Source organism: Nansenia antarctica, assembly GCF_963989245.1.
Source record: "Nansenia antarctica genome assembly, chromosome: 12".
In the NCBI taxonomy this organism is placed as follows: Eukaryota; Metazoa; Chordata; class Actinopteri; order Argentiniformes; family Microstomatidae; genus Nansenia; species Nansenia antarctica.
The window spans coordinates 30553704-30565432 of NC_137682.1; the positions used below are offsets into that span (position 1 = coordinate 30553704).

Sequence of the window (11729 nt, forward strand, 5' to 3'; positions counted from 1 at the left end):
GGTTTGGCTCCCATGTCTGAAATATTTATACTGCTTAATATGCTGAAAATATGCTATAAGGTGTACTTTCCTTACAACCCACCTTCTGTTGCTGTATCTGCTAAACAGATGCTAGTCCAACTCTTAACTGTGTCAACTGTCCACACAGAACACTACAACTCCGGAACAACGGATTGTTTCAGTGGTATTGTGTATTATTGACTTAAATGTAATCTATGTGTATGCGTTTTAATCTAAATGGTTTTTTCCCTTATTATGTATGAATGTGTCACTTAATTGCTCAATCAATACTAATTATAGTTCAGGTCAACTTAATTATTAAACTACAAAGGCTGTTCAACACAATTATCAAATTACAAAAAGCAGGTCACGCTTTAAGTCTTTCTGATCCACAACCCCTTGCTTGATCAATCCTCAGATAGAAACTGTTCTGCTATTCTTTAATCAAGAACTGTGAAAAAAGAACTTAACTTCAAATAAAAAGATGTAAAACACGAATATTAATCACAACCTGTAAAGAAATCGACTTGTCATTGGGAAGGAATAAAATGATTAATTATTCATTACAATCTGTAAGGAAATCGATTTGTTATTTGAAAGGAACAAAATGATCAATTATCAATTACAATCTGTAAGGAAATCGACCTGCTACTTGGAAGGAATGCACAATCAACTAGACTTAGTCATTTACACTTCATTGATGAAATCCTGTGGAAGAAAACGTCATCCCTAGACCACTATAAACCAATTGATCAAAGTTTTGTGAAAACTGAAAATGAAATAATCTGAATAATTAATTAAATCAATTTGTAATTACTTAAATTAATTGAAGTAACCCTCCATTTATCATTGTAAAAGACTATATCGTCGACCTCAGGCGGATGCACTGATGGAGAACCAGTGTTCCAGTGTGATTCGTATTCCGTCCACTGGAGAGCAGCAAACAATTAAAAATGTCTTATATTGTTTCATCCACTAGAGGGCAGTACACAATTAAAAACGTCCTATCTTGTTTTATCCACCAGAGGGCAGTACACAATTAAAAACGTCCTATCTTGTTTTATCCACCAGAGGGCAGTACACAATTAAAAACGTCCTATCTTGTTTCGACCAGTAGAGGCCGCCACACCGAAGATGTTTTACAGAATGACTATCTTACCTAAAACTCTCAATCTATCTTTTTTATTTTTACAATCTATCCCTAAGTCAATTGTTAAGTGAAATGAATGAATGATTCGTTAGAATTATTCACTATATCATCATATACATTGATTTAAAACTTATGGAATCAATCAATTGTTCTGGGAAACAGAAAATGAATGCTCTGAATAATTAATTCAACTGATAAGTAATTAATTAAATTAATTAAAGTAATTTACTATAGAACAATCAATTAAAAACATCAATCTATGAGTGATCTCTACAGATCTCTCGTCAACATTCTATGCAAGCAGGCAGGGCCGTTTTATTGGGGTCTGTGACCCTGCTGTGATTCTGCTCAGGGAAAGCAGCCTTGTCTAGACTCACGCACAAATTGCCTCATATGTTTTGAATCTAACCTAAAGTCACAATCTATCTTTACTTTTAACAAACTATGACAAATATCTTTAAACTACGTTAAATCTATGTAATGCAACAATCACACGCAACGTGTCTGTATGTTTGAACAACAGGAGAAGAAGGAAGAGAGGGAGGGGCTAGCCTTTGTCCTTCTCTGTGGGGAAACCCCCGCGTGTTTGTAGCCTGCTTTAAAACAATCTTTTTAACACAACTTGTTTTCATAAACGATTACTTTTCACGACACCGCAATATCAAGATTATTTTTCAATGCAGTTCAACGTGTTATTTGCCAAGATAATCTTATTCAAATACTTCTAAAATGGCACATGCTTCCTACTAGGCCCTGTGTGTCTACTAAGCCTGCCTCCATTCACACAAAGGAAGAAATTGGCGCCAATTCAGACATGCATTCACACAAAGGAAAAATAGCGCCCTTAGTATTCAAACCACGTTTTTCCTCCGTGCTTCCAAGTAATTTAACAATGCATATCTCTAAAATAGCGCTATTTTCTGCTCACTAGCACGGACTCTGCTCTTTCAAACTAGGAATTCCAATTCCATACCATTTGAATAGAGCTATCTCCTGAGCTTTTACACTCCACCAGACTATTGCCTGATACAAACTACAGTTATTAGCCCGCTAGAAAAACGTCTCCTCCTAGCTTGTGCTAATATCCTTGTTCTCAAAACAAGACTACAGCAGCTGTTCTCTGCTATACCACAATAATAACCACACACACGATAAAAATCGTACAATTAAAACACTTTTCTCAATACAGGCTTTATAACCCGGCTCTCTCTGACTACTCTACCCAGTTATATATTAAAGAAGATCCGTTTAAAATACAGCTCATTCGATTTACACAGTCTAATTTGCACAGCTTCGCCTTGTACTTACTGTTCTCCTGAAGAGTTGCAAAACGACCGATCATCCCAGAGCTATTAAAAAGGGTCCCTTCGTGGTTGCCACTTATGTCGAATATTTCTCTGTTTCAGTGATAAAAGAAGAGGTGGAAACTCCTGACCAAAGTTTTAAAAGTATTTATTCAAAAAAAGGTTGGGTCTTCAGATTACAGGCACACTGAACAGTCACAACGTGAATCGAGGTAGTAGAGATCAGAATGAGCTCCCGACTGAGCTCCAGGTTTTATAGCCTTCCTTCTAGGCCTCTGATTGGCCTAGACCCTCGGGGGCGTGCATGCGTGTGTGTGTGTGTGACTGCGCATTGTGCGACAATTCGTGTGTGTGTGTCAGCACATGTGCGACAACTCGTGTGTGTGTGTCAGCACATGTGCGACAAGATCGTTTATAATGAAGTATCAAAAGTATTTGATAAAGTGTATATGAAGTAATAAAAATATACGTGAATATATGTGTAAGATATACGTTATATAAGAAAGCTATTAATGTGTAAAAATATACTACAGTAGCAAGCAGGGTTGCCAGATTGGGCTACTTTTGGTACTGGACGGGTGGATTCGGCAGTTTTTAGACCGGTTGGGCTGGACATTGTCAATTCCATCTGGCAACCGTGGTAACAAAATATGTGCATACATTACAACATCGTATCTGGTAGCCTACTGGACTGGGTTGCACCAATTTGGCGTAAGTCTTTACTAAATGCATTTGTTTCTCTACTGTAACATAACCAGGTACATTATTAATAATTGTTAAAGGAGCATAGTCTACTACTTGCTACTGAGATGCTAACCCGACGGATTGTCCAGTTGATGCGCCGTGCGTCCTAGTTTGATGCGTTGCTGTTGGTTATATAAGATCCGTAGTCGTTGGTTTGCTGCATAATAAACATTTATTGTGTTACTATGTGCCATCAATGGCTTAATCACTGGTACAAACAATAACAATAACAAACTTAGCGCCCTTGCGGTCAAACCTATTTGCCCTTCCGGGGTCAACACCTGACGACAACAACAACAAATGTGCTACCTGATATACCTGCCTCAGGTATTGTGACAGCGCCACCCCATGCCCACACAGTGAATTACAACACGTATCACAGGACCATATCTGGCTCCTACAATAGTAATAATAAATAGTAATTGCAATTTACAATACAACAATTGGGGGTCCCTCAAAAAAAAAATGGCCGCGCTACGGGCGCACAAGATCAACCACCAAGGCCTCATTCTGACCCAGGAAAAACCCTGGTATGTACTGTATAACATGATAGCCATCTATGAGCAATGCACTGTATATAAGATGATGACCAAGGGTCTTTCTGCTGCTGACCAAGGGGCTGAGTCCTGTTGATGGGGCCCAATTTTCTTTTAGAGTCTGTAGCCTACTGTATTTGTTCATTAAGATTTCATAAATATGATATATTGTCTGAATTTTTGTCTTGTTTTATAAAATGTTAATTATTTTCATTTCTTGTGCTGGTTTATTATGAAATTGCAGGAAACTAGCACAAATAATTGGGTGGGAGAGAGGGGCCGCTGCCGCCAAAACGTGCACAGTTTTGGGTCGCTCCACCGCCAAAAAATCTCACTCCAAACTTTTGGTGAAACTTGGCAGCCCTGTCTACATGGAATACAGCCATACACCATACAATGAAATGCTTAGGGCAAGCTAGCTCCTCAACAATGTCAACTGAGCAGTCTTATGGCCTGCAGGTAAAGGCTGTTGATTAGGGTCTGGATACTCCGGTACCATTTGCCAGATGGTAAGAGAACAGGGTGTGGCTGAGGTGGCTGCGGTCCATGATGATCTTCCTCTTCCACCTTCCAGAGTAGATGTCCTGTATAGCTGAGAGCTCATGTCCGTGATGACCTGGGCTGTGTTCACCCTTTGCAGAGCAGCTGCCATACAAGGCAGTTATACAACCTGACAGGATGCTCTCTATGGTGCACCTGTAGAAGTTCATGACGATCTAGGGGCCCAAATTTCCTCAGGCTGACACACCGTCTTGATCACTGTTGTGTGGTGTGTAGGTGTGGTGTGACCATGTTAACACATCCCTTGTGGAGCAGCACTGACAGACTTTACCAAGCATCCGTTTACTGTAGTTATATCACTATTACACAGTTTACTGTAGTTATACCAGTATTACACAGCAGTGAGATGTAGTTATATCAGTATTACACAGCAGTGAGATGTAGTTTACTGTAGTTATATCAGTTTACTGTAGTTATATCAGTATTACACAGCAGTGAGATGTAGTTATATCAGTATTACACAGCAGTGAGATGTAGTTTACTGTAGTTATATCAGTTTACTGTAGTTATATCAGTATTACACAGCAGTGAGATGTAGTTATATCAGTAGTACACAGCAGTGAGATGTAGTTATATCAGTAGTACACAGCAGTGAGATGTAGTTATATCAGTATTACACAGTTTACTGTAGTTATATCAGTATTACACAGCAGTGAGATGTAGTTATATCAGTATTACACAGCAGTGAGATGTAGTTATATCAGTAGTACACAGCAGTGAGATGTAGTTATATCAGTAGTACACAGCAGTGAGATGTAGTTATATCAGTAGTACACAGTTTACTGTAGTTATATCAGTATTACACAGCAGTGAGATGTAGTTATATCAGTATTACACAGCAGTGAGATGTAGTTATATCAGTATTACACAGCAGTGAGATGTAGTTATATCAGTAGTACACAGCAGTGAGATGTAGTTATATCAGTAGTACACAGCAGTGAGATGTAGTTATATCAGTAGTACACAGTTTACTGTAGTTATATCAGTATTACACAGCAGTGAGATGTAGTTATATCAGTATTACACAGCAGTGAGATGTAGTTATATCAGTATTACACAGCAGTGAGATGGGACAGTTATGGTATTTTGGGCCCCAAAACAATGCTAACTTTGATATACTTGGGTATCCATAAACCATAATGAGGTTTACTGAAAAGAAAAAGTAAAACAGCTGGAAGCAATATCTGACTGTTTGTCAGTCTTACATCTGAAGCTCTCTGTCTACACAGATATGTGCAAAGTGTAGGAAAGTTAAAGTTATTTAAACATTTGACAATGTGCTGAATTTAACTTAAGTTGAACAGTTGTTTAGAGAATGAACAACGAAATATCTATTAGTTCAATAAATAGTTACATTGTTTCAAATGTTTCAACTTCTTTCAAAGTGTTCTATGAAATGATTTTTCAGAAGGCTCTGCCAACATGGATGGACCAGGACTGTAGCTCCCATTGAGACACACAGAGGACATGACCTTGGTGGTTTTGAGCCATAATTCAACCAGTCCGATTGCTGTGAAATGACTTGTGATGAATATAATAATCATAATAATCATAATAACTTTTTATTTGCATAGTGCTTTTCCTGCAAACGTTGCAGCTATGGTCAACTCTCTCTCTCTGGGAAAGACATGCTTAAGGGCCTCTAAATGGACCCTGGCTATGGTCTGTGATGTAACAATGACTGAAGTTAGAATTCTTCTAAAACATTACACACATCACATCCAGTCATTAAGAATCTCACAGTGTGATGACATAACAATGTAGAACATGCAGCTGGGCTTCTAGAATCCATCTGCAGTACACATGCTGTTCATTTACCTGCAAATCCTCTGTGAAGAGCTAGATAGATAGACAATTATTTGTTTCACAAACTTTTCCAAACTTTTTCCAATCTTACAGTCAGTAGACATGAATCCTAGTGCGTCTATTCAATCGATGGCCTCCTTGTATGTAGGAGATCTCCACAGGGACACCACTGAGGGAATGCTGCATGAGAAATTCAGCCCTTCTGGTCCAATCATCTCTATAAGAGTGTGCAGGGATTTGCTAACACGCCAATCTCTTGGGTATGCCTATGTCAACTTTCAACAGCAAGCTGACGCAGAGCGTGCCCTGGACACCATGAACTTTGATGACGTCAATGGAAGACCTATGCGCATCATGTGGTCTCAACGTGACCCTTCTCTAAGGAATAGTGGGGTCGGTAACATCTTCATCAAGAATTTAGTGGAGACTTTTGACAGCAAGCACCTCTACGACATTTTCTCTGAGTTTGGGGACATCCTTTCCTGCAAGGTAGCATCTGATGAGAATGGCTCTAAAGGCTTTGGCTTTGTGCAGTATAATACCAAGGAGGCCGCTGAGAGAGCTATTAAGAGACTCAATGGCATGGTATTGAATGGCAGAAAAGTGTTTATTGAAAAATTCAAATCTCTCAAAGAACGAGAGGCTGAACTTGGATTCACTAACATTTACATCAAAAACTTTGGAGAGGATATGGATGACCAACGCCTTAAGGAAAGGTTTGAAAGATTTGGACCAGCCCTGAGCGTCCGTGTCATGACTGATGGCGCTGGTAAATCCATGGGTTTTGGATTTGTCAACTTCGAAAGGCATGAAGATGCCAAGAGAGCCATTGATGAGATGAATGGCCAGGAGATAAATGAGAGATGGATCTACGTGGGCCGTGCCCTGAAGAGAGGAGAGCGCCAGACTGTGCTGAAGCGCCAGTTTGAGCAGATAAAGAAGGGCTGCAGGACCAGATACCAGGTGTGTGTTTATGAAAAATATATACATATACTATGTAAGTAAAATAAGTTGATAGTCATGGTAACCATTGTTGATGTATTTGAGGGATGAAAAACATCTCACTAAACAGGGTTTCTCTCTACCAGGGTGTCAACCTGTATGTGAAGAACTTGCATGACTGCTTGGATGATGAGCAGCTGCACAAAGAGTTCTCCCACTTTGGAACGATCACCAGTGCAAAGGTGATGATGGAGGGTGGACGCAGCAAGGGATTTGGCTTTGTGTGCTTCTCCTCCCCTGAGGTGGCCACCAAGGCTGTGACTGAGATGAACAGCCGCATCGTGGCCACCAAGCCCCTGTATGTGGCCCTGGCCCAGAGCAAGGAGGAGCGCCAGACTCACACAACCAACCAGCACATGCAGAGGATGGCCAGCGTCTGCACCTTGTATGTAGGAGATCTCCACAGGGACACCACTGAGGGAATGCTGCATGAGAAATTCAGCCCTTCTGGTCCAATCATCTCTATAAGAGTGTGCAGGGATTTGCTAACACGCCAATCTCTTGGGTATGCCTATGTCAACTTTCAACAGCAAGCTGACGCAGAGCGTGCCCTGGACACCATGAACTTTGATGACGTCAATGGAAGACCTATGCGCATCATGTGGTCTCAGCGTGACCCTTCTCTGAGGAATAGTGGGGTCGGTAACATCTTCATCAAGAATTTAGTGGAGACTTTTGACAGCAAGCACCTCTACGACATGTTCTCTGAGTTTGGGGACATCCTTTCCTGCAAGGTAGCATCTGATGAGAATGGCTCTAAAGGCTTTGGCTTTGTGCAGTATAATACCAAGGAGGCCGCTGAGAGAGCTATTAAGAGACTCAATGGCATGGTATTGAATGGCAGAAAAGTGTTTATTGAAAAATTCAAATCTCTCAAAGAACGAGAGGCTGAACTTGGATTCACTAACATTTACATCAAAAACTTTGGAGAGGATATGGATGACCAACGCCTTAAGGAAATGTTTGAACGATTTGGACCAGCCCTGAGCGTCCGTGTCATGACTGATGGCGCTGGTAAATCCATGGGTTTTGGATTTGTCAACTTCGAAAGGCATGAAGATGCCAAGAGAGCCATTGATGAGATGAATGGCCAGGAGATAAATGAGAGATGGATCTACGTGGGCCGTGCCCTGAAGAGAGGAGAGCGCCAGACTGTGCTGAAGCGCCAGTTTGAGCAGATAAAGCAGGGCTGCAGGACCAGATACCAGGTGTGTGTTTATGAAAAAAATATACATATACTATGTAAGTAAAATAAGTTGATAGTCATGGTAACCATTGTTGATGTATTTGAGGGATGAAAAACATCTCACTAAACAGGGTTTCTCTCTACCAGGGTGTCAACCTGTATGTGAAGAACTTGCATGACCGCTTGGATGATGAGCAGCTGCACAAAGAGTTCTCCCACTTTGGAACGATCACCAGTGCAAAGGTGATGATGGAGGGTGGACGCAGCAAGGGATTTGGCTTTGTGTGCTTCTCCCCCCCTGAGGCGGCCACCAAGGCTGTGACTGAGATGAACAGCCGCATCGTGGCCACCAAGCCCCTGTATGTGGCCCTGGCCCAGAGCAAGGAGGAGCTCACAGAACCAACCAGCACATGCAGAGGATGGCCAGCGTCTGCACCGTTCCCAACCCAGACATCAACCTCTACCAGGTTGCTCCCCCACCTGGATTTTTCATGGCTGCCATTCCACAGGCCCAGCAGCCTGCTGTCCATGTCCAGGACCAGGAGCCTCTCCCTGCCTCCATTCTGGCTGTCGCTGCCGATGAGGACCAGAAGCAGATAATACGTGAGTCTGTGTGTCTATTTCTATGGATCCCCATTAGCTGTTAAGCTGCGTGCACACAAGGCCATTGCGTTGCACCGGAAGTCATTCATCTCAATGGGGCCGTTGCGTTGATCAGTTGAATTGCTCTGCATTGCGTTTCTTGACCGTCAGGGTGAATATATATATATTATATATCTAAAATATCTAAATGACATGTTATAAGGCTGATCTGTACATATAGTGCTGCATTTTGGCATATTTCATGTCGCATTTCCCTCCATTGATGGTAGCCTATATGACGCTATATATTCATAATGGTTCAAAATTCAAGTGCTTCGTAACACAGACGGGGTGAATTGTATGAATGAAAGTCACGTCCTACACCACTGAAATAAACAAGAATAACTAGTTTCTAAAGAGAGTTCCATTCACTTGATGTAATGGATCATGCGAGGGGGAGCGTAATCTTATTCATTACTTGCCGATCAGCAAACAAAGCATTCTACCATCCCCCCCTCACCTCCCACCAGAAAGGCTGTACTCAGCCTGGTGAGTAGTTGAGTAGGTTAGTTGTAGGCTACTCAACTCTCTCTGTTGTGCGGAGCAAAGTAATTGAAGTAGCCTACATTTGATTATGTAATCATCAACTAATATTATATAACGAACGGATATTTATAATAGGCCTACAGTATATAATGTATTATTATTTTTTCTGAGCAGTCCCACTCATAATTTTTCATTTTATTGGACAGATCTAGTGAAGACAGACAGGAAAGGCCACCAGTATATCATGTATTGATAATGTATTATTTCACTGCCTCAGAAAGTCATTCAGTTGTGTGAAATGACGTGCGTTGTGCATTGAATGACACTATTTACAACGCTGTACATTTTCAAATAATGCAATAGGATATATATATTAATTTACAGAAACGTTACCATCAACGACCAATTCAAAAACCCATCAACATTGGAATGTGTCAATTCACATTTGAATCAAAGTCGGTCAAAATGGGGGGACCCAACCTTGCCAGATGGCCAGTTTTCAAATTGTGTTGGTAAAATTGGTTTGGGGCAGAATTCTGTATGTGTGAATCAATGATGAGAATAATAATGTGTTATGATATATATATAGGGGGGTGAGATTCACAAAGGTCAGAAAAAGTATTGTAAACTCAACAAATTGTGTGTAATCTGTGTGTAATATGTGTGTGTCACATCATAATTTGATCCTACTACCATAAGCATTGAACTACAAGTCAAAATTTAATATTATTAACTCTGTGACTGCCAAACCTGGAAAATTCCGTGTTTTATGATTTATGCAATATTATCATACAGTAACGTTGGATCAATGTTATATATGTTATCCCTCTGGAGTCTGCAAGACCGGAGGAGTCTCTCTTTTAGGGTCGAATTCAGCTCTACATCCTACCGTAAATAGTATGCGAGATTCCTCGAGAGAACTCTCATGTTCTGACGTTAGTAACAATATTACTAAAATGATATGTTTTGCTATTTAGATGTTGGATGTATTTTGTCAGCACAACTTAGTTTTATAACATAGTTTTAGCTCAGACCTAGATTGGAGATTGGTTCAGATTGATTCAGATTGGTTCAGATTGGGTTTTCTCAGTTTTTTGTCTGAAAAGTAGTTTTTTGATGAAAATGACCAACATTGAAGTGTTCATTGAACATGCTAGGAAGAAGATAGAATCAATCAGTGTTTACATATTCATAGAACAGAATATTCTGGGAATTTTTGAAGATGAGTGGAAATTATCAAAAAGGCATATGTGTACTACAAACGAACACAGAAAGACAGATAATTCAAGTAACATTTTAATTTACTTGCAATGTTCACGTCAAGTAAAAAGTATGGTAACAAATGTTATACCAATATATAAAAAATATATTAAAAAGTGAATAGGAGGTCGCCGGAGCGCTCAGCGTGGGCGCTGTCACACAGCGCCTTTGCCACAGCACCCCCAGCACACCGTCGGGGGGGGGCACACGTTGTGCTCGGGTTCGGGCTTCGGCGCTGCGTGGGACTCATGTTTGTGGCATGGCGGTGGGGATGCATAAGATATGTATATGTCTGAATGATGGTTGATTGCTATTATTGAAAAGGAAGGTGATGGGTGTTGCAGCATTGTGTTGCCGTGGTCATCCGTGTTCCCGCTGTGGGGGGTGGCAGCGTTCTGTGGATGATTGTGGTAACGCAGTGTTGCAACAGGCATAATCATCGTGACATCATTTGACATCACCGCTAAGCAGCATGGGTAATGTAGTATAATGTTCGAAAACGATTATTATCAAATTTTTGTTCACTGCACACTATAAAATGAACACACTGAGGATTGAAACAAACACAATTATTAATACACTCTGAAATTGGCTACTACAATGTTGCCAAAATCAACTATCTAATGTTCGAAAACGAGTGTACAAATATTAATCTGTGTATATATCTATGTAGGCTACAACCATCTTGCCTGTTGTGTATTACAGTTATTATTATTATACACAACAGTGTTGTGTTATGTGTTGTGTATATGTGAGTGAGACTGTGGTCTACAGTGATATACAAAAAATGCATTATATACAATATTATAAATATATATATTTTTATAATATACGTTGATGAGTACAGGCAGCACTATAGACAGGCAGCACTTCAAACGTCTGAAGGGATTGGGAGACATACTGTACAGTTTATAATTTTCATAACTGTCTGTACATATAGTTTAGTTTAGTTTAGTTTATTAGTTTATTATATCGAGGACAATCCTAATACATGAACCATATAAAATATAGTAAAAAAGGCAGCGTTAGCCTAGTCGGCTAATTTTCAGCTG

General features: G+C 40.3%; 1 pseudogene across 1 annotated transcript; it reads left to right on the top strand.

Moving 5' to 3' along the window:
• The first annotated feature begins 6203 nt into the window (after positions 1–6203).
• On the top strand, positions 6204–10956 carry LOC308169061 (annotated as a pseudogene). The gene is made up of 4 exons: positions 6204–7064; positions 7190–8311; positions 8437–8858; positions 10855–10956. The product of its transcript is annotated as an uncharacterized misc_RNA (transcript).
• Positions 10957–11729: the final 773 nt, after the last annotated feature.